Genomic DNA, 19,646 nt, shown 5'->3' on the forward strand with positions numbered 1-19,646 from the left:
ACGTCTGTCCGTCCGATTATCCGACTGTCCGTCCGTCCGTCCGTCCGATTATCCGTCTGTCTGTCCGTCCGTCCGTCCGTCCGTCCGTCCGTCCGTCCGTCCGTCCGTCCGTCCGTCCGTCCGTCCGTCCGTCCGTCCGTCCGTCCGTCCGTCCGTCCGTCCGTCCGTCCGTCCGTCCGTCCGTCCGTCCGTCCGTCCGTCCGTCCGTCCGTCCGTCCGTCCGTCCGTCCGTCCGTCCGTCCGTCCGTCCGTCCGTCCGTCCGTCCGTCCGTCTCGTCCGTCTGTCCGTCCGTCTGTGCGACCGTCCGTCCGTTTCTACGCAAAACTAAGGGACTAGTAGTTTTAAAGCTATCAGCTTGAAACTTTCCCAAAGGTTGTCTTTCTATTACTGGTAGTATATTAGCCGGAACGAGCCGGATCGGGATTGGTAATATTTAAATAAAATTATTAATTAAATTTATTTTGTTGTTTTTTATATTTATCAAAATCTTTTTTTGACATATAGTAATTATTTACTATATTAGAATTACGATTTTAGTTTTGTAAAAATAGGACAACAATATTAATATAGCTGCCACAGAATACGATGGCAAAATGCAGCGCAAAATAGACATAGCTTCATTGTTTTTATACCCTTGCAGGTAGTATTATAATTTTGGTCAAAAGTCCCAAAAGTCCCAAAGTTTTATATTTGGCCAATCAATCAGTTAGGAAGTTGGGATTTTCTATGGGTTTTATTTTTGGCCAATTAATCCGACCTACCAAATTTCATAAGGATCGGCCGACTATAACCTATAGCTGCCATATAACTGAACGATTGGAAATTTGGTTGGGATTTTTTATGAGTATTAAGAATGCATCATATGAATAATTTTGGAGAATATAATTTACAGAGTATTCTGCAAGGGTATATCAACTTTGGCTCCGCCCGAAGTTAGCTTTCCTTCCATGTTTTGTATTTGATTTGATTGATTGGTCATAAACCATCAAAGAATATGATCAAAATATCATTTGCAAGTAAAAGTATTTTAAACTATTAATTTCAAAACAAGGCGGAAAGTTTCCATTAGGTTTCAGATGTTCACATATTTACAAATGTAGTAGTAACGGGTAGAGAAGAACGAATCTGTAAGTTTTTTCAAAGGTGATCCTTGGAACAAGTCTATGAATTTTGAATCCTTAAGAATATTTTGGAAGCGGATGCTGGAAAAAAGACAAAAGTTAGTTTTTAAAAAACTCAGGTGAGAACTTCTGACTACTGTTTTTCTTGCTGTGACATTTTAATAGAGACCTCCAAATCGACAAGCAGTGATACCGTGCACTGCTTCCAGGTCAGCACTCAAATATGGCGGGCTCCAAACATTTCGAGTTTTCCATCGCTAAGTCTTCCAGTACTAAAAATTTAATAGCGACCTTTATAAATATATAAACCTTAGATACATGTTTATATTATTTGATTTAAACGAAAATACTTCACCTTCATGTGAGCTTTGAAATTACATTTTAAAATGGTTAAAATAATGTGAACTTCATATGAAAACTTAGCTTTCGATTGGCATTCTTTTTTAAAAGTATGTAGGTCTTACATATGCATTATTTATTTTATGTCACTTTAGCATTCCAAATTAGAAAACGAAAACTAAATAAAAACGTCCAAATTTATTTAATATTTAGGAAAATATAATGAAAACTTACTACAAAGTAAAAATGTATTAATATAAATAATAAATCTATGTAAACATTAGAGAAGCCCGAAGTAACAGAACAAAAAATTTATTTTCAGTGGAGCTTCCGACCAAAGACGAGAGAAACCAGCTCTCAATCTAGTTGACGCTCTCACGCTACACACACAAAACAGCAAGAGCGGGCATCAGCACAATGAAGAGAGCTCAGAATGAGCGACCGTCAGAGCTCCGGAGCAGCAAAATGTTTTTGCTTTCGAATGGAACGGACGTCTCGCGGACGAATGTGTTTTATTGCTGCGGAAAATTATCGTTTTAAAAGGGAGGCCACAGTGGATTGCCGACAGCTAATACTATGTTATGTTAGGCGGAAAATGTGTGCCTTACGCATTTAGTGAATGAAAAGTGGGAAAATAGTGGAATACCCCATTAGATATATGGAGTTGGAATAGAAGAAATTCCACGGAATACAAGTGCGTGCGATTGCACGAGAGAGTGTGCGGTGTTAGTGTGTGTAAAATTCACTGTAAATAAATAAATAAAAAAAAATTTGTGTACACACACGCGTAATACATATACACACATATATACTTATATATATATGTGTATACACATCATGTTGTGAAGTTGCGGCGCAAAAAGAAAGCACGCGAATAAAACATCAGAAAAATTTAATTACGCCTGTGTCTGGGAAAGTGCGTTGTTCTATTTTGAAATCGATACCAAAATAAAATACAAAAATGTAAAATGTGACAAAGCAACAGCTACGATGCTTCACAGAAATAACTTATCAAATGGTATGATACAACAAATAAGAATAATAAAAAAAAGAAAAATAGAAAAAAACGTAACTAGAAAAATACTCGGCTAAAATTACTACGCAGCAGCAATTTATGCCAAGTTGTTCTTGCTCCTCTCCTCCTTTTTTTCTCCTCTCTCTCCACCCGTTTTCTCCTGTTCCTTTTGTTGTTTTTCCATATCTATCATATCTCGGGCCTGTTGTTGTTCTTCTTCTTTGCACACCGCTTTACGTCTCCGTTTTGTGAATGAGCAGCGCAGCATTATTCTCTCTCTTTCTTGGTCGCACCGCACCCGGTTGCTCTCTTTCATTCGCGGCTGCGCGAAGAGAGGCGAAAAGGAAACGAAAGAATTTCGATTGCTGCCGGTTTTTGTGTTGTTGTTGTGCTGTTTTATTGTAGTAAGCATTGTGAAAAGCAGTCCAGATAAGTTAATAATATAAATCGATCATAAGGTGTAAAAAATCTTTGTAATTCGATTTTTTGTTAATACCAATATCAGTTTTCTATATTTTTGAATTAAATAAAAACAGAATAGTATGTTATTGGTCTATAATATACACTTTTAATTTCCCTCAAACACAAATCTTAGAACATATGTATGTACATATATACATTATGTCACTTGAGTGTTTATCTATTTAAAAAAAAAGCTAAGTGACGATGCGGACCGTGATAGTGCAATGGTGACTACTAAATACTACATAGAAAATTAATTGGTTTAAGAGAAGAGCAAACAGTGTGCAAGCACAAATTTCGAAAATTGGAGCTGTTGGGCGCGGTGAAGAAAATTGATTACGCTTTTTACGATCAAAATATAATTAACCCTAAAAAAACGTCGCTCGACTTTTGTCTTTAATGGCACAATTCATTCTATGGGTAAATATTTGTAAAATTAGTGGCGAATGGGCAATAAAGATCCCCTTTTTCTAAAAAAATAAGAAAGATTGTTTGGCAGTTTTTGTTTAAAAATTAGAATAATTCATAATGATGTATAGTTATTTTAACATGTTCATTCTGTAGATTTTCGGGCACTTTCTAATTTATAATTGTTTCTTGTTTTTTATTTAACGTCAAAATGTAATAAGTAAGGAGAACTTTTATTATGAAAATGATTTTTGTATATTAATAATTGTTTTATAAACCCATTTAAATCTCCTTAGCTTACTTTCTTGCATTTCCACATTTTAAACTTACCTGGAATCAAAAACAGTATTTATATATTTTCAACTCGATAAAAAAGATTGTCGTTACTCACTGATTTGTGGTTACTGATTTGTCGGTTGGTTGTTCGTTGGCTGACAAAATATGTTAATTTTTGATTCTGATTATTTTGTTTGTAACATATATTCGCAAATGTTTTTATAAATACTTAAATTTTTTTTTATTTTGTACAGTCCCTAACTTTTAATTATAGCATACAAAAGTAGGAACCGCTAAAATTATAAGTTTTAACTTTTATAATATTCTTCAAGAATAATAATTATTTTTGACCAAACAAATAAAACTTTTTAAAATAATCGTTATGGATTTTTTGTAAAAAAAAAAATTATTTTAAAACTGAAACTTCAGTGTGAAAAATCATGAAGGATATAGATGGACCTTAGCGGATCACTTAGGTGATTGATTTTTTATCTAAGTATGTACATATGTATATCGACAAAGGGAATATAACAATAGATCCTGAGGATCCCTTAATCGCACTGAAATAATATCGTGCGTATTGCAAAATAGGAAAACATAATACCAATAACTGACGATGGTCTAGATATTACTATGGATAAAAAGTCTTTGGGAAAGGAAAGAGGGGAAATAAGAGGACGGGTCCGCCTACTAATTAAACAGCATAAGCACTAATTGGCGTGCCGCTGCGCTTGCTGTTGCTTTTCGAGTTGCCGTTAGACTGCCCACTTGCTGTGCTCTTATTATATTCGCGTTATTATTGTATAATAAGGAGGTGGGGGTAAATCAACAACGAAATCGAAACAAAAAAACCATCCTCGAATTGCGCATTTCTGAATTAATCATGCTATATTTCTGACGAGGCCCGCGGAACATTGGCCAATGTATTTGTATTTGTGCGTTTATTTTTAAATCGAGTTTGCCTTCCTGTTTTCGTGTATGTGCGAGAACGTGTGTATCCGTGTTTGTGACAAAAATAAGTCTCCGCAAAAACAAATTGTTGAAATAGAACCAAAATAAAACAGATAAACAGATGAGATCTATAGAGGATGACACAATGACGGAACCCGGGCCATGTTTGTGTAGTTGTTTTTCTCAGTATTTGTATTATTTTACTGTCGTGAATTTTATTCTCGATATTTGTTTTTATGGTGTGGCACAAACAGGAAATTGTTTGTCCGGCTATTGTTGATGACGTATGACTAGGCTCTCGTTGGCAATTTTGGTCTCATAATTTGGCCACACTAATTAACAGCAGCGAAACGAAAAACAAAAAAGTTTTGACCACATGTCTAAACCTAGCTGCGCACGGGCTAGAATAAGAAGGCATGATAGTCGAAAGAGAGTGGACGGTGATAAGCCTGTGTGTGTGAGGCGAGCGAGACAAACAGACAGGTGTCATTGACCTTTTTCGATGCGAAACATTACACACACACATGCAAACAAACAATTTTGTGTGCATTTTTTCAGCTGCGTTTTCTTTTTTCCTTCCACTCTCTCTGGCGCTGCTGCCCGTTGTGTTTTTTTTTTAATCTTTGTTGCCTTTGCGTCTATGCTTGGCCTTGAACTTAGACGCTTGTCTTCTAATCGCTCCATGCCCCCAAATATAAAATTGTATTTCTGTTTATCTGTTTTGTGAAATGTTTGACTTGGTGTCTTGTAATAATTTCTGAGGCGTTAAAATATTGAAAAAGTGATCGTTTATAAAAAATGAAAGAATGTCTTTAGGTAAAGATCTAAAATAAAGATGTACACAATTGTGCATAAATAAGTGGGGAAAAATAAGAATATTATTATTCGGTAAAAAGTACATAAATTATTTATTTCGTTGCAATAATCGCTTGTCAAGGTAATCCAAAACTCCGTAAAATCACACTACTTTTTTTTTGTTATTGCTTTTGGCTTAGCACTTTGCTTTTTGCCCGAATTTGTATTAATAACGCAAGCCTTGTTACCATTTATTTTTCCATTTAGAAAATGCACTGTATTTGCGCTTTGAGTAAACTTGTTTTTTTTTCGAGCCACATTTAATTGTTTTCTTTTATTTGAATTCGCTTTTCTGAAATTCAACTAAATTAGAATTGACTTAGCACATTGCAAGGGCAGTAATAATGATTGAATGGACTCGAATTTATCGCATCTCCTTTTCAAACAGCTATCTAGACATCACATATACACCCTTCATCACACACAGATGCTTCCGAATCTTATCATTAGAAGGTCTAAGGTCCAAGTAAATAATAACAATGGCAATAAAGAGAAAAAGAACAAAAACAAAAGTAGCGCCGGCAGGCATCACGAAGCACTACGCATACTTGGACTCAACAACACATGACATCGTTCGATGTTCGTCACACGGTCGTATGACAAGTTCCCCCCGATTTCCCGTTCGAAAGTCTGCAGTCGCCTACGCATTAACACCAGACACTCCGAGAAATCCGACACACCGAGAATCGAGATAATAGATTTAAAACTTGAATAGTTATTTAAAGTTGGATCTCGTATATAATTTGTATTTATGCAATTTGTTAATAAATTTTAATATTAAAAACAAGAAAGGAGAAAACTTCGGCAAGACAATGTTTATATACCCTTTCAGTTATTACTATATATCAAATAAATATAAATATATATAGCTAAAAACAATAAAGCTACATATGTCGATTTTGCGCTGCATATTGCCACGTTCCTATGGCAGCTACATATATGATATTGTTGCCCGATTTTGACAAAACTATTTTAAATAATTTAGTAATATCTCTAACTATATCTAACCGTATTTCCATTCGATTTTTATAGGAAAAATTTCCCATAGGGGAGCTATATGATATAGTCGTCCGATCCGGCTCGTTCCGTCATACATACTATCTGCATAGGGGAGCTATATGATATAGTCGTCCGATCCGGCTCGTTCCGTCATACATACTATCTGCAATAGAAAGGCAACTTTTGGCAAAGTTTCAAGCAGATAGCTTTAAAACTGAGGGACTAGTTTGCGTTGAAACGGACGGACGGATAGACGGACGGATAGACGGACAGACAGACATGGCTAGATCAACTCTCCTGGTGACGCCGATCAAGAATACATATATATACTTTATGGGCTTGGAAACGTCTCCTTCACTGCGTTGCAAACTTTTGACTGAAATTACAATAGTCTCTGCAAGGGTATACAAAATATATTTTTCTTATTTTGAATAATATATTTTTTAGTTGCAATTTTGTCTTAAACACCAATAATTTAGTCATTTGCAGTAGTAACTTATTGAAGAACAATTATATTTTTACCGGTGCTGTGCACACCTATTTCTCAGTAATAACACTCGTAGACTATGTGATTTTAAAACAGCGATAACACAATTATTATAGAAATAGTTAACTATAACAAAAGGTTGTTGATATTAACAACTAAACATGCAGAAAATGTGGGGGTGGGATGGGCAAAAAAAGGGGTGTGACGGACTGGCGATGACGTGGTGTTTATATACACTCGCCCGCATATCTCTGCGTACACCCCAAACAAAATTCAAAATCTAACTTTAAACCCTTGCTTTTCGGTCATTTATGCATATATTATTTTTTAAACATAATTATTTTTTTTAAACATAATTATAATTTGTCTTCATTGACGTTTTTATACCCTTGCAGAGGGTATTATAATTTTGGTCAAAAGTGTGCAACGCAGTGAAGGAGACGTCTCCGACCCTATAAAGTATATATATTCTTGATCAGGATCACTTCCTGAGTTGATATAGCCATGTCCGTCTGTCGGTCTGTCTGTTTCTACGCAAACTAGTCTCTCAGTTTTAAAGCTATCGAATTGAAACTTTGCACACACCCTTCTTTCCTTTGCACGCAGTATAAAAGTCGGAACGGCCGGGATCGGCCGACTATATCCTATAGCTGCCATATAACTGATTGATCGGAAATGCCATAACTTTTGTAAAGTTAGAAAGTTGGGATTTTCTATGGGTTTTATATTTGGCCAATCAATCCGACCTACCAAATTTCATAAGGATCGGAGGACTATATCCTATAGCCGCCATATAACTGATTAATCGGAAATGCCGTAACTTTGGTGTTTGTTAAGTTAGGAAGTTTGGATTTTTTATGAGTATTAAGAATGCATCATATGAATAATTTTGGAGAATATAATTTACAGAGTATTCTGCAAGGGTATATCAACTTCGGCTCCGCCCGAAGTTAGCTTTCCTTTCTCGTTTAGACATTCTATAATAGATCGGCGACAACAAAATTAACGGTAATCGCACAATCCTGCATTCCACGAAGTTGAAAACTGCTGTACGCAGACTTTTGCGGGTAGATTTTTTGGTCGTGTTAAGTTTAAAATTAAAAATAAAATATAAGACACTATTGAATAATTTAAAAAAAATACGTCAATGAAGACAATAAAATATAAAATTGTTTTAAAAAATAATGGGTTGAATATATGCATAAATGGCCGAACAGCTTGGGTTTAAAGTTAGATTTGGAAATTTTTTTGGGGTGTACGCTGAGATATGCGGGCTAGTGTATGTATGTACATATGTATGTACATAGTTACTGGATCTTGTGACCATTTTGTTGGCGATGGACGACTTCCCGTGAATAATTTTCTTTGGTATCTTATTAGGTTATACACACGCTCAACTGAGAGCACATATATCAAAAATTGGACAATTGAAAGTTGTTTGTTTTGATTCTAGATTATGAGCAATCTCTGCCCATGGTGACTAAGAATTAGCAGCTTATCAAAAAAGTTGCCTAAGATTAACCAATTATACCTTTTAAAACTGGTCATGATAATTTAATTTGAAAATAAGTTATATGAACATCAGAAATAAAAAATCCAATTTTTTTTAAGACTATTTTTTGATTGAGGGGTAGGCCTGCTTTTTTTTCGGAATGATAAAAACTTAATAAAGTTTTCCTTATTTTTTAATAAACTTAATAAATACCCTATGTATATAACATAAATATGTATTACTTAATTGCCACTTTATTTTTCACGTGTAGGAGTGGAATAGCTCTAAAAAAAACTCCTCTCAACGAGGAATGAAAGTAGTGACATTTTGTGATTTTTATCTACATATGTACATATGTATGTACATATCTTTGTAGGTACGCTTGACTCGTATAGTTTTCTAAGATTTCCATAAAAAACTCAATTTTAAATTTGTTCATACACATTTTTAAAAAGATGGCTTAATTTTTTTATAATTATATGGAAATTTCCCTTATAAACCAACACTATACATATGTGTTTGCAATTTAAGCACAACGCCTGCCTCTTATTTGTTATTGTTGCCCGTTCTCTTTCTGACAATTTTAATATGGAAGCTCTATTGCTGTCCTTCAGATAATGCCGTCCCGCTTGCACTGCCTTTTGTTTTTGGTTTTTTGGCATTCTGCTTTGCGCAGTTATTTGTTTTTCTTGTTTTTTAACATTCCGTTTTCGTATTGACATTTGTTTATCATTTTCCGTTGGCAGCTTTGGAGTGTGTTGGTGTAATAAAACAACACACGTGGTTGCATTTCTAGGCATGCAATCTGCTCCCTTCGACACAAACAGGCCAAAGAGAGATTCGAGAGAGCGAGAGGAAACTTCGATTTTGTTTTTGATAAAGTGCGTGCTACTGTTTGCTTTTCATGGTGATGTGTGGCGCGTATATTTGGTGTGCCGCTTGAAGCATTTTGCTTGTGCTGCTGACGTCGCCTTCGAAGCCGTTGTTGTGTGAAAGCTGCGCTTAACTTACACGTTATACACTTTACTCCTATTAATAAAAGCTAAAAAGCAAATATCAAATATGTTTTTATACCCTCGCAGAGGATATTATAATTTCAGTCAAATGTTGGCAACGCAGTAAAGGAGACATTTCCGACCCTATAAAGTACAATGGCTCGCAGCTTATTTCGTGCAGTTACCTCAAAAAAGTTGAAGTCATTAGTCTTGCTAAACTAAGAAAGATAACAGAAAAATTTAAATCGAGTCCGACTAGCAATATATGTTTCGAGAATTCATATTTTCCCGTGGCGGAGCGCATGTAACGCTCCCTATAGAATACAAGTGTAAGTGTTTTATGATGTGATCAAAAGGAAAAGGGACGCTCGAAACGTCGTAATAAACTTTCTTGCTTAGAGAGAGAGAGAGAGAGAGAGAGCGAGCAGTATACGTGTTAGGTTATGAGCGCGTTTGTTTACATTCCAATCAAGGCAGTGTTTATACCCGTTACTCGTAGAGTAAAAGGGTATATTGTATTCGTGCAAAAGTATGTAACAGCTAGAAGGAAGCGTTTCCGACCCTATAAAGTATATATATTCTTGTTCAGGATCACTAGCCGAGTCGATATAGCCATGTCCGTCTGTCTGTCCGTATGAACGCTGAGATCTCGGAAACTATAAAAGCTAGAAGATTGGCATTTTGCATGTAGATTTTGGGAGTTCCTACGCAGCTCAAGTTTGTTTCAAAAAGGTGCCACGCCCCCTTTAACGCTCACAATCGCTTATATACGATTTTTAAATTTTAAATATTATTTAATAAAAGTAAAAATACAGTTTTATTGTGTTTATCAATACCTATCGAAATGTAGAAGAAATTTTTCAAATCGGACCATTCGTTAAAAAGTTATGCGTGATCAAAGTTTCTATCTCCATCTCCCTCGCACTCCCTTTACCTGAGTAACGGGTATCTGATAGTCGGGGCACCCGACTATAGCGTTCTCTCTTGTTTTCTATTGCAACATTTAAACAAGTTACTTATGCTACGATGTTATTTATCAAATATTATTCACTGAACCTTCCATTTCTTGATGTTCTAAAAATATATTTCTACTATTTCAAATTAGTTATATTCTAAAAGTAATATTTTTTTGTCTTGCAAAAACACAAATAATAATGTTTTTGCCGTTGTAACTGACAAAAGAATCGATATGAAATACAATTCTTCAAACATATAAGCTTTTAATAATTAATAACCTATTTACACTTAAAATACTCCTAATGTTATTCGTACAGCAAATAGGGAGGGGGCGGAATTTTTCGCTTTGCGCCGGGCGCCAGCAACCCTAGATCCGCCACTGGTGGTTTCCACGGGAATTTTTGGACATTCTTCCATAAGAACAGTTTTCATGTCGTTTTTGTTCGAAATCTTCCTCTTCCTTATAGCGATGTCCAATATTTCTCATACATTTTTGATCACATTTAAATCATGACGACATTTGGGCAGTTCCAGACAAGCCAAGCCTTCACAATTCCTGCTGAATGCTTCGGATCGTTGTCCTGGTAAAATTCGTATCGCGTATGCCCGTTTTTTTTTTTTTTTTAGCAGTTTGGCCATCTATGATCCCGTCAATAAAAACGAGGTTGCCCCGTCAAAAGCTGCCATACAGGCCCAAACCATAACATGACCTCCGCTCTGTATTAGGAACCAGGGAGCATATTCTTCTTCCGATTTTGTTTTGGAATGACGTGCTATTTGCAGACGAGTCAAAATGGAACCTTTTTGGTGCAATATGTTTGGCGGCGACACCTGCTGCGCACATGCATCCCAATTCCATCACGCCTCCACCATGTTTTACGGACAAAGCAAGATTCTCTTTTTCAAGTTCCGAATTAGGCTTTCTCCAAACTTTTTGGATGCCATCAGAGCGAAAAATGTTGAATTTTCTTTTATTCAAAAATATAACAGTGTGCCAAAAGTCCAAGATAGGTCTTTGCATAAGCCAAACGCTTCCATTTGTTGACTTTAAATATCCATGGCTTTCGTCTAGCCACACGGCAATGGTAGTTGGCCTCATACAGGGTACCTCGAACCGTTATAAGATTTATGTCCTTGACAAATACCTCTTTAACCTAAACAGCGATCTGTATTGAAGAGATTTTCGGGTTGACTTTAACCTTTCGTATGACTAGGTTCCGTTCACGCTCGGTCAAGCCTTGGGCCGGCCTGTGTGCTTAGCACAATGCAAAGCTGATGTTCCTTTAAAACGTCTTACAATGCTCCGAATGGTAAAACGGCTTCTGACCATCATTTTCCCGATCTTAGCATACGATTGACCTTGATCGTGCAAATGCAATATTATTTTTCGCTAAGCTTCAGTGGTTTCTGTTTGTTTTTTGCTCATGTTGTCCAATTTCCAGGGATTTGGTTAAAATAAACGGCACCGGGATGATTTTAGTAAGAATTTTAGCCACCAGGGGATTTCAGGTAAAAAGATAAAGGGGATTTTGCCAAAAAAAAAAGGCAGATCGATGAAATTTGGATAAACTAGTTCATTAGAACATATGTAGCTATGCCAATAATTTTGTTCACGCAAAAACAGATAATTTTTTCGTTTTTTAATAAAATAAAAATAGTTATAAGAGATAAATCAATGAAATTAAATGAATATAACGGTAAAATACTTTGTTTATCTAAACCAATTTTGTTTTATTTAAATATCATCTTCTTTGATAGAGAAAAATAGTCTTAAAGTTCAAAATGCTTCCTGTGCCAATAATTAAGTTTGTCACTGGGAAAGTTTCAAGCAGATAGCTTAAAAACTGAGGGACTATTTTGCGTAGAAACGGACGGACTGACGGGCAGAAGGACATGTGTCTGTCTGTCATGGCTAGATATAAAAAGTATTACTTTGTTTTTTCTATTTTTATACCCTTGCAGAGGGTATTATAATTTTGGTCAAAAGTGTGCAACGCAGTGAAGGAGACATCTCCGCCCCTATGAAGTATATATATTCTTGATCAGGATCACCTCCTGAGTTGATAAAGCCATGTCCGTCTGTCCGTCTGTCTGTTTCTACGCAAACTAGTCTCTCAGTTTTAAAGCTATCGAGTTGAAACTTTGCACACAGCCTTCTTTCCTTTGCACGCAGTATATATGTCGGAACGGCCGGGATCGGCCGACTATATCCTATAGCTGCCATATAACTGATTAATTGGAAATGCCATAACTTTGGTGTTTGTAAAGTTAGGAAGTTGGGATTTTCTATCGGTTTTATATTTGGCCAATCAATTCGACCTACCAAATTTCATAAGGATCGGCCGACTATATCCTATAGCTGCCATATAACTGATTGATCGGAAATGCCATAACTTTGGTGTTTGTTAAGTTAGGAAGTTGGGATTTTCTATGGGTTTTATTTTTGGCCAATCAATCCGAGCTACCAAAGCTATCATAAGGATCGGCCGACTATATCTTATAGCTTTTTAAAGTTAGGAAGTTGGGATTTTTTATGAGTATTAAGAATGCATCATATGAATAATTTTGGAGAATATAATTTACAGAGTATTCTGCAAGGGTATATCAACTTCGGCTCCGCCCGAAGTTAGCTTTCCTTTCTTGTTTTTTCTGTTCTTTGGAATTTGGTAATATTTAAATACTATGGAATTACGGTTTTAATTAAATTAAAATCGGACATCTATATCATAGAGCTTCTATAGAAAAATTAAAAACAATAAAAATTTAAAAAAAGTTTGTTTTGCTGTTTTTTTACTTATCAAAATATTCCATTGAGATATAGTAATTATTTACCCTATCAGAATTTCGCAGAATTACTACAGTGGATCGCAGCTTATTTCGTGCAGTTACCTAAAAAAAGTTCATGTCGTTATTCCAGCTAAACTAAGAATGATAACAGAAAAATTTAAATGCAGTATTTTAAAAGGGAATATTAACTTGTTTATTAAATTAAAACGATTTCCTTAATCGTAAAAACAAAATACTTATTAAATAAAAACAAAATGTGCAGGCTTTTTTCATGCCGCAGCTTATTTCGTGCAGTTCGTTCTTCTTAACTTATTATTTGTAATTTAAAAGCTAATATTTGGTATGTCCTCCTTTCTGGTTCAGGACAGCTTTGAGGCGATTTCCCAAGGAAGAAACTAACTTTTTAGTGGTTTCCACTGGAATTTTTGGCCATTCTTCCATAAGAACACTTTACATGTCGTTTTTGTTCGAAATCTTCCTCTTCCTTATTCCAATATTTCCCATAAATTTTTGATCACATTTAAGTCTGGAGACTATGCTGGCGTTATGACGGCATGAGGGCAGTTCCAGACAAGATAAACCTCCACAATTCCTGCTGAATGCTTCGGATCGTTGTCCTGGTAAAATCGAACTCGATCGCGTATGCCCAGTTTTTCAGCAGTTTGGAGCAGGTTTTCCTTATGAATCTGTAGGTACATCTTGGCCATCCATGATAACTTCAAAAAAAAAACGAGGTTGCCCCGCCAGAAGCTGCCATACAGGCCCAAACCATAACATGACCCCCGCCATGCTTGACCGTAGCTTATAGGTGTTTGCTTTCCAGCTCTGTATTAGGTCGCCTGTAAAATCATATAGCTGCCAAAGAAACGATGGCAAAATGTAGTGCAAAATCGACACAGCTTATTTGTTTTAGTAATACAGGCATAGAAATCGAAATGTAGGATTAAAATCGTTTGCTTAATTTTGCTCACAAATTATTATTTTTGCGAAACTATAGTTTTAAAAATCTAAAATTTGATTTTTAAAAAATTTTTTTTTTAATCGCAATGAAATTGTTTGCCCTTCTAGAACTTTAAAAACCTAAAAACTTTTATAAATATGCAAGTTTTAATTTAATGGACATTAAAATTAAATAGTGGGCAAACGAATAAATTTTTAAAATTTCAAAAATTTAAATTTTATCCAACTCAGTATCGTTGATGTAAAATATGTTTGTTTTAAAAGTTTACTTATACAAGAACTTAAAAAATCAGACCTTTTTATGGTAATTAGCTAATTTTTAAAAAGCAAACCTTTTTGGGAAAAAAAGCATTTAATAGTGTATATCTTAAAGTCGACTACCACGTTATTTGTTATTTTTTCAGCCTTTGCTTTATAGTTTAGTTCATTTTCATAAACATTAAGAGATAACCCCAACGCCCGTTCACTTTTCGCTTTCCTCCTCTTTCTTGATTTTATGTATTCTTGTGCGTGGGCATTTAGCATTGCATATCTATTCATTGGCTTTCCGATTTGCTGACGGCACTAGCATTCGCTTGTTATTGTTGTTTTTTTTTTCCTAGTTAATATGTTGTTCTTTTTTTGCAAGTATAGGTTTTGGTTTTTTTTTTCTAATCGCCGCGGCGTCAACAATGTTGCTGTTTTTTTGCCCGTGAACGACCTTCGACTTTCCCGACATTTTGTTTTGCCCCTCCAATTATCGGTGATCTTAATGGGGTTTTCTATCTATGGGGCATTTCATATATTTAGTATCTATTTTTGAATCAAGTGTTTAATTACATTACGAGAATACAAACAAATGTTCAAACATTCAAAATTGAAAAAAAAATTAGTTTATAAAATGAAGCGTCTCAAAAAATTGGCGTCTGACCCATAGCCAAGATTCTAACCCTTTTCTCAATCTTGATTAATAATAATCTAATATAATGTGCAAAACTACGTCAAAGACAATTATTTTTTTAATGGCGACTGATAGAAAAAAAATTTAAGCTTAATTTTTTATAGACATATCCGTCTATCAGTCTGTCTGTCTGTTTCAATACCGTTTGCGAGCTCAGTTTAAAAGCTGCGATCTGAAACGTTCACAGTCGTCCTAAAACATATGTACGCAGATCAAGTCCGATCGGATGTCTATATCCTATAAATCCCATAGGAACAATCGGATATAACATGCAAGAATTGAAGATATTTCGCGCAGTGTAAGTGCTTGACATGCTTCTTTCCAAATCGTATTTTGATACACTTGCACAGGGTATTATAAGGAGACATCTCCGACCCTATATAGGGTCGGATCGCGTCCTGAGTTGATATCAGCATGTCCGTCTGTCTTTTTGTACGCGAACTAGTCTCTCAGTTTTAAAGATATCGAATTGAAACTTTGCACACACCCTTATTTCCTTTGCACGCAGTATATAAGTCGGAACGGCCAGGACCGGAAGACTATATCCTATAGCCCCATAAAACTGATTGATCGGAAATGGCATAACTTTGGTGTTTGTAAAGTTAGGAAGTTGGGATTTTTTATGAGTATTAAGAATGCATCATATGAATAATTTTGGAGAATATAATTTACAGAATATTCGGCTCCGCCCGAAGTTAGCTTTCCTTTCTTGTTTATATATACCTTGATCAGGGTAAAAGCGCGTGCCGACAGGACGTCTATATCCTATAGGTACCATAGGAATAATAGGGTGAAATCGGTCCAAATTCGATGTTTTTCAGGATATTTCGCGCAGTGTTGACATTGTTATGACAGCTATTGACATGAATTTTTTAAGTCTCATTTATTTATGCATACCTTGATCAGGGTAAAAACGCTTGCCGATCGGACGTCTATATCTTCTCGCTACTTTTGCAATTTTAGTAATTTCGGCAAAGTCGGCAGGGGTATTAAAACTTCGGCTTGCCGAAGTTAGCTTCCGTCCTTGTTTTTAAAATACGATTACTTTAAATTTGGGGATGATCGTAGTTTCCGAGAGAAGGCTTATTGCCTATTGTCAGTCGAACTTTAATTTAAGGGGGGAAATTTTTTTTAGATGGTTAAAAAAATCAATTTTTTGTATTGCATAAATTGGTAGTACAACTATTCAAGAATATGTTGCTTAAGTTTCAAAGCGAAATTCCAATTAGTTCCGATGATATGAGCACTCGGGTAAACACCGGTCGATTTAGTGCCAAAGGGCGCGGTCGTTAGACCCAAGCGACTGCATTTTTTAAATGCTTTTTTCTCGAAACGACTTTTTTGCAACTTGCGGGAATCCAAGTTCTAAAAGTTATTGACGAATCAAACTGAAAATTTATGTGAATATTTCTTATTCAAGTTCAAAAATATGAACCAAACTATGGAATGATATTATTAAGTAAAATATATATTTTTATGTAGAAAGGTGAAAAATGATATAAAAACATGCCATTTTGTTAAAATACCTCCAAAACATTAAATTTCCAACTATTTCCGTCAGAGAGTTAGGTTCATATTCTTAAAAAATATGTTAGTATCAAAGGAAAAAAAGGAAAAATTAATGATTTCCCGCAAGGGGTCAACTCTGATGGCGATCGTCTAGCCTCTAAGTCCCCCATATCCGGCGGAAATGATTTGCCAAAATTTAAAAGTGTAGTTCAAAATAGAAATAAACCACTCTCCAAGTTTAAACAAATTTAAATTATTTGTTCTCATTAAAAAAATAACAAAAAAAACTCGAATTTCAGCCTCTTAAACTGGATTCCCCCCTTAATTGCTCACAAGTGTAATAGCTCTACAAAGATTGTTTATTTATTTAACTAATGTATTAAATTAAAAAACTACATGAAGGTAATGAATTCAGTTTAGAACTATAAAAGTACTAGGGGAAATCTATGGTAGCGGTCCAGTAAATAAATTATAAATATACAAATTTTATTACATTGTTAAGAGGTGTGCAAACGTTTTTAGTTCAAATAAACCATTTTTATACCCTTGCAGAGGGTATTATAATTTTGGTCAGATGTTTGTAACGCAGTGAAGGAGACGTTTCCGACCCTATAAAGTATATATATTCTTGATCAGGATCAATAGGGGAGTCGATATAGCCATGTCCATCTGTCCGTCTGTTTCAATACCGTTAGCGACAGTTTAAAAGCTAGCGATCTGAAACTTTCACACTCGTCCTAAAACATGTGTACGCAGATCAAGTTTGAAAATCGCCCCGATCGGACGTCTATATCCTATAGCTCCCATTGGAACAATAGGGTGAAATCGGTCCAAATTTGATGATTATCAGAATATTTCGCGAAGTGTGTGTGCTACTGACATAAATTTTTCCAAGTCTTATTTACTTACTCATATCTTAATTAGGGTAAAAGCGCTTGCCGATCGGACGTCTATATCTTATAGCTTCCGTAGGAAAAATTGTTAATGGCTGCGTAAATATCCCTTTTTTTCCTATTTGTATATGAAAATTTTGCAGTATAAAAGCTATTGACATGAAACTATGCAATTTATCTAATTTATTTATGTATAACTTGCTCAGGGTAAAAGTTGCTGAAAATCAGACAAGTACATACTACACCCGCTATTTAAAAATGAAATTGATTACGTATAGTTAATCTTTTATACCCTTGCAGAGGGTATTATAATTTAATTTTTAATTTTTTTCTATGGGTTTTATATTTGGCCAATCAATCCGACCTACCAAATTTTATAAGGATCGGCCGACTATATCCTATAGCTGCCATATAACTGATTGATCGGAAATGCCATAACTTTGGTGTTTGTAAAGTTAGGAAGCTGGGATTTTCTATGGGTTTTATAGTTGGCCAATCAATCCGACCTAACAAATTTCATAAGGATCGGAGGACTATATCCTATAGCCGCCATATAACTGATTAATCGGAAATGCCGTAACTTTGGTGTTTGTTAAGTTAGGAAGTTAGGATTTTCTATGGGTTTTATTGTTGGCCAATCAAACCCACCCACGACTATATCCTGTAGCTGCCATATAACTGAACGATTGGAAATGCCATAACTTTGGTGTTTTTAAAGTTAGGAAGTTTGGATTTTTTATGAGTATTAAGAATGCATCATATGAATAATTTTGGAGAATATAATTTACAGAGTATTCTGCAAGGGTATATCAACTTCGGCTCCGCCCGAAGTTAGCTTTCCTTTCTTGTTATATGACATTTTTGCAGTATAAAAGCAATTGACATCAAACGACGCAAATCTAGTTTATTTATGTATACCTTATTCCTTTCGCTACTTTTTCAGTTTTAGCAATTTCGGCAAAGTCTGCAAGGGTATTAAAACTTCGGCTTGCCGAAGTTAGCTTCCGTCCTCGTTTATGTTTCAGATATTATAATAATTTTTATACCCTTGCAGAGGGTATTATAATTTCAGTCAAAAGTTTGCAACGCAGTGAAGGAGACATTTCCGACCCTATAAAGTATATATATTCTTGATCAGGATCACCTCCTGAGTTGATATAGCCATGTCCGTCTGTCCGTCTGTCCGTCCGTCCGTTTCTACGCAAACTAGTCCCTCAGTTTTAAAGCTATCTGCTCGAAACTTTCCCAAAAGTTGTCTTTCTATTGCAGGTAGTATATAAGTCGGAACGAGCCGGATCGGGCGACTATATCATATAGCTGCCATATAACTGAACGATCGGAAAAGCCATAACTTTGGTGTTTTTAAAGATAAGAAGATGGGACTTTCTATGGGTTTTATTTTTGGCCAATCAGTCCGACATACCGAATTTCATAAGGATCGGCCGACTATATCTTATAGCTGCCATATAACTGATTGATCGGAAGTGCCATAACTTTGGTGTTTGTAAAGTTAAGAAGTTGGGATTTTCTATGGGTTTTATTTTTGGCCAATCAATCCGACATACCAAATTTCATAAGGATCGGCCGACTATATCTTATAGCTGCCATATAATTGAACGATTGGAAATGCCATAACTTTGATGTTTTTAAAGTTAGGAAGTTGGGATTTTTTATGAGTATTAAGAATGCATCATATAAATAATATTGGAGAATATAATTTACAGAGTATTCTGCAAGGGTATATCAACTTCGGCTCCGCCCGAAGTTAGCTTTCCTTTCTTGTTGTAATAGATTTTTGTTACAGCTGCCTGGGTATGTAAGCTTTTGATGCTAGGGCTAGCTTCCTTTTTATACCCTTGCAGAGGGTATTATAATTTCAGTCAAAAGTTTGCAACGCAGTGAAGGAGACATTTCCGACCATATAAAGTATATATATTCTTGATCAGCATCACCAGGAGAGTTGAAATAGCCATGTCCGTCTGTGCGTTCATCCGTTTCTACGCAAACGAGTAACTCAGTTTTAAAGCTATCTGCTTAAAACTTTCTTAAAAGTTCATGACATATAGCTCCCATAGGAACTATAGGAAATCGGGATTTGGTAATATTTAAATACTATGGAATTACGGTTTGAATAAAATTAAAATCGGACGTCTATATCATATAGCTCCCAAAAAATTAAAAAAAAAAAGTTAAAAAAAT

General features: G+C 35.3%; 1 protein-coding gene across 1 annotated transcript in view; it reads left to right on the top strand.

Moving 5' to 3' along the window:
- The first annotated feature begins 1,909 nt into the window (after window positions 1-1,909).
- Window positions 1,910-19,646, top strand: part of LOC108043824 (insulin-like receptor) — a 125,520-nt gene continuing 107,783 nt past the window's right edge. Inside the window, exon 1 of the mRNA XM_044457403.1 lies at window positions 1,910-2,479. The gene's annotated coding sequence lies outside the window, so the exon portion shown is untranslated. The remainder of the gene's footprint in view (window positions 2,480-19,646) is intronic.

Source organism: Drosophila rhopaloa, unplaced genomic scaffold (genome assembly GCF_018152115.1).
Source record: "Drosophila rhopaloa isolate 14029-0021.01 unplaced genomic scaffold, ASM1815211v1 contig_155, whole genome shotgun sequence".
Classification (NCBI taxonomy): Eukaryota; Metazoa; Arthropoda; class Insecta; order Diptera; family Drosophilidae; genus Drosophila; species Drosophila rhopaloa.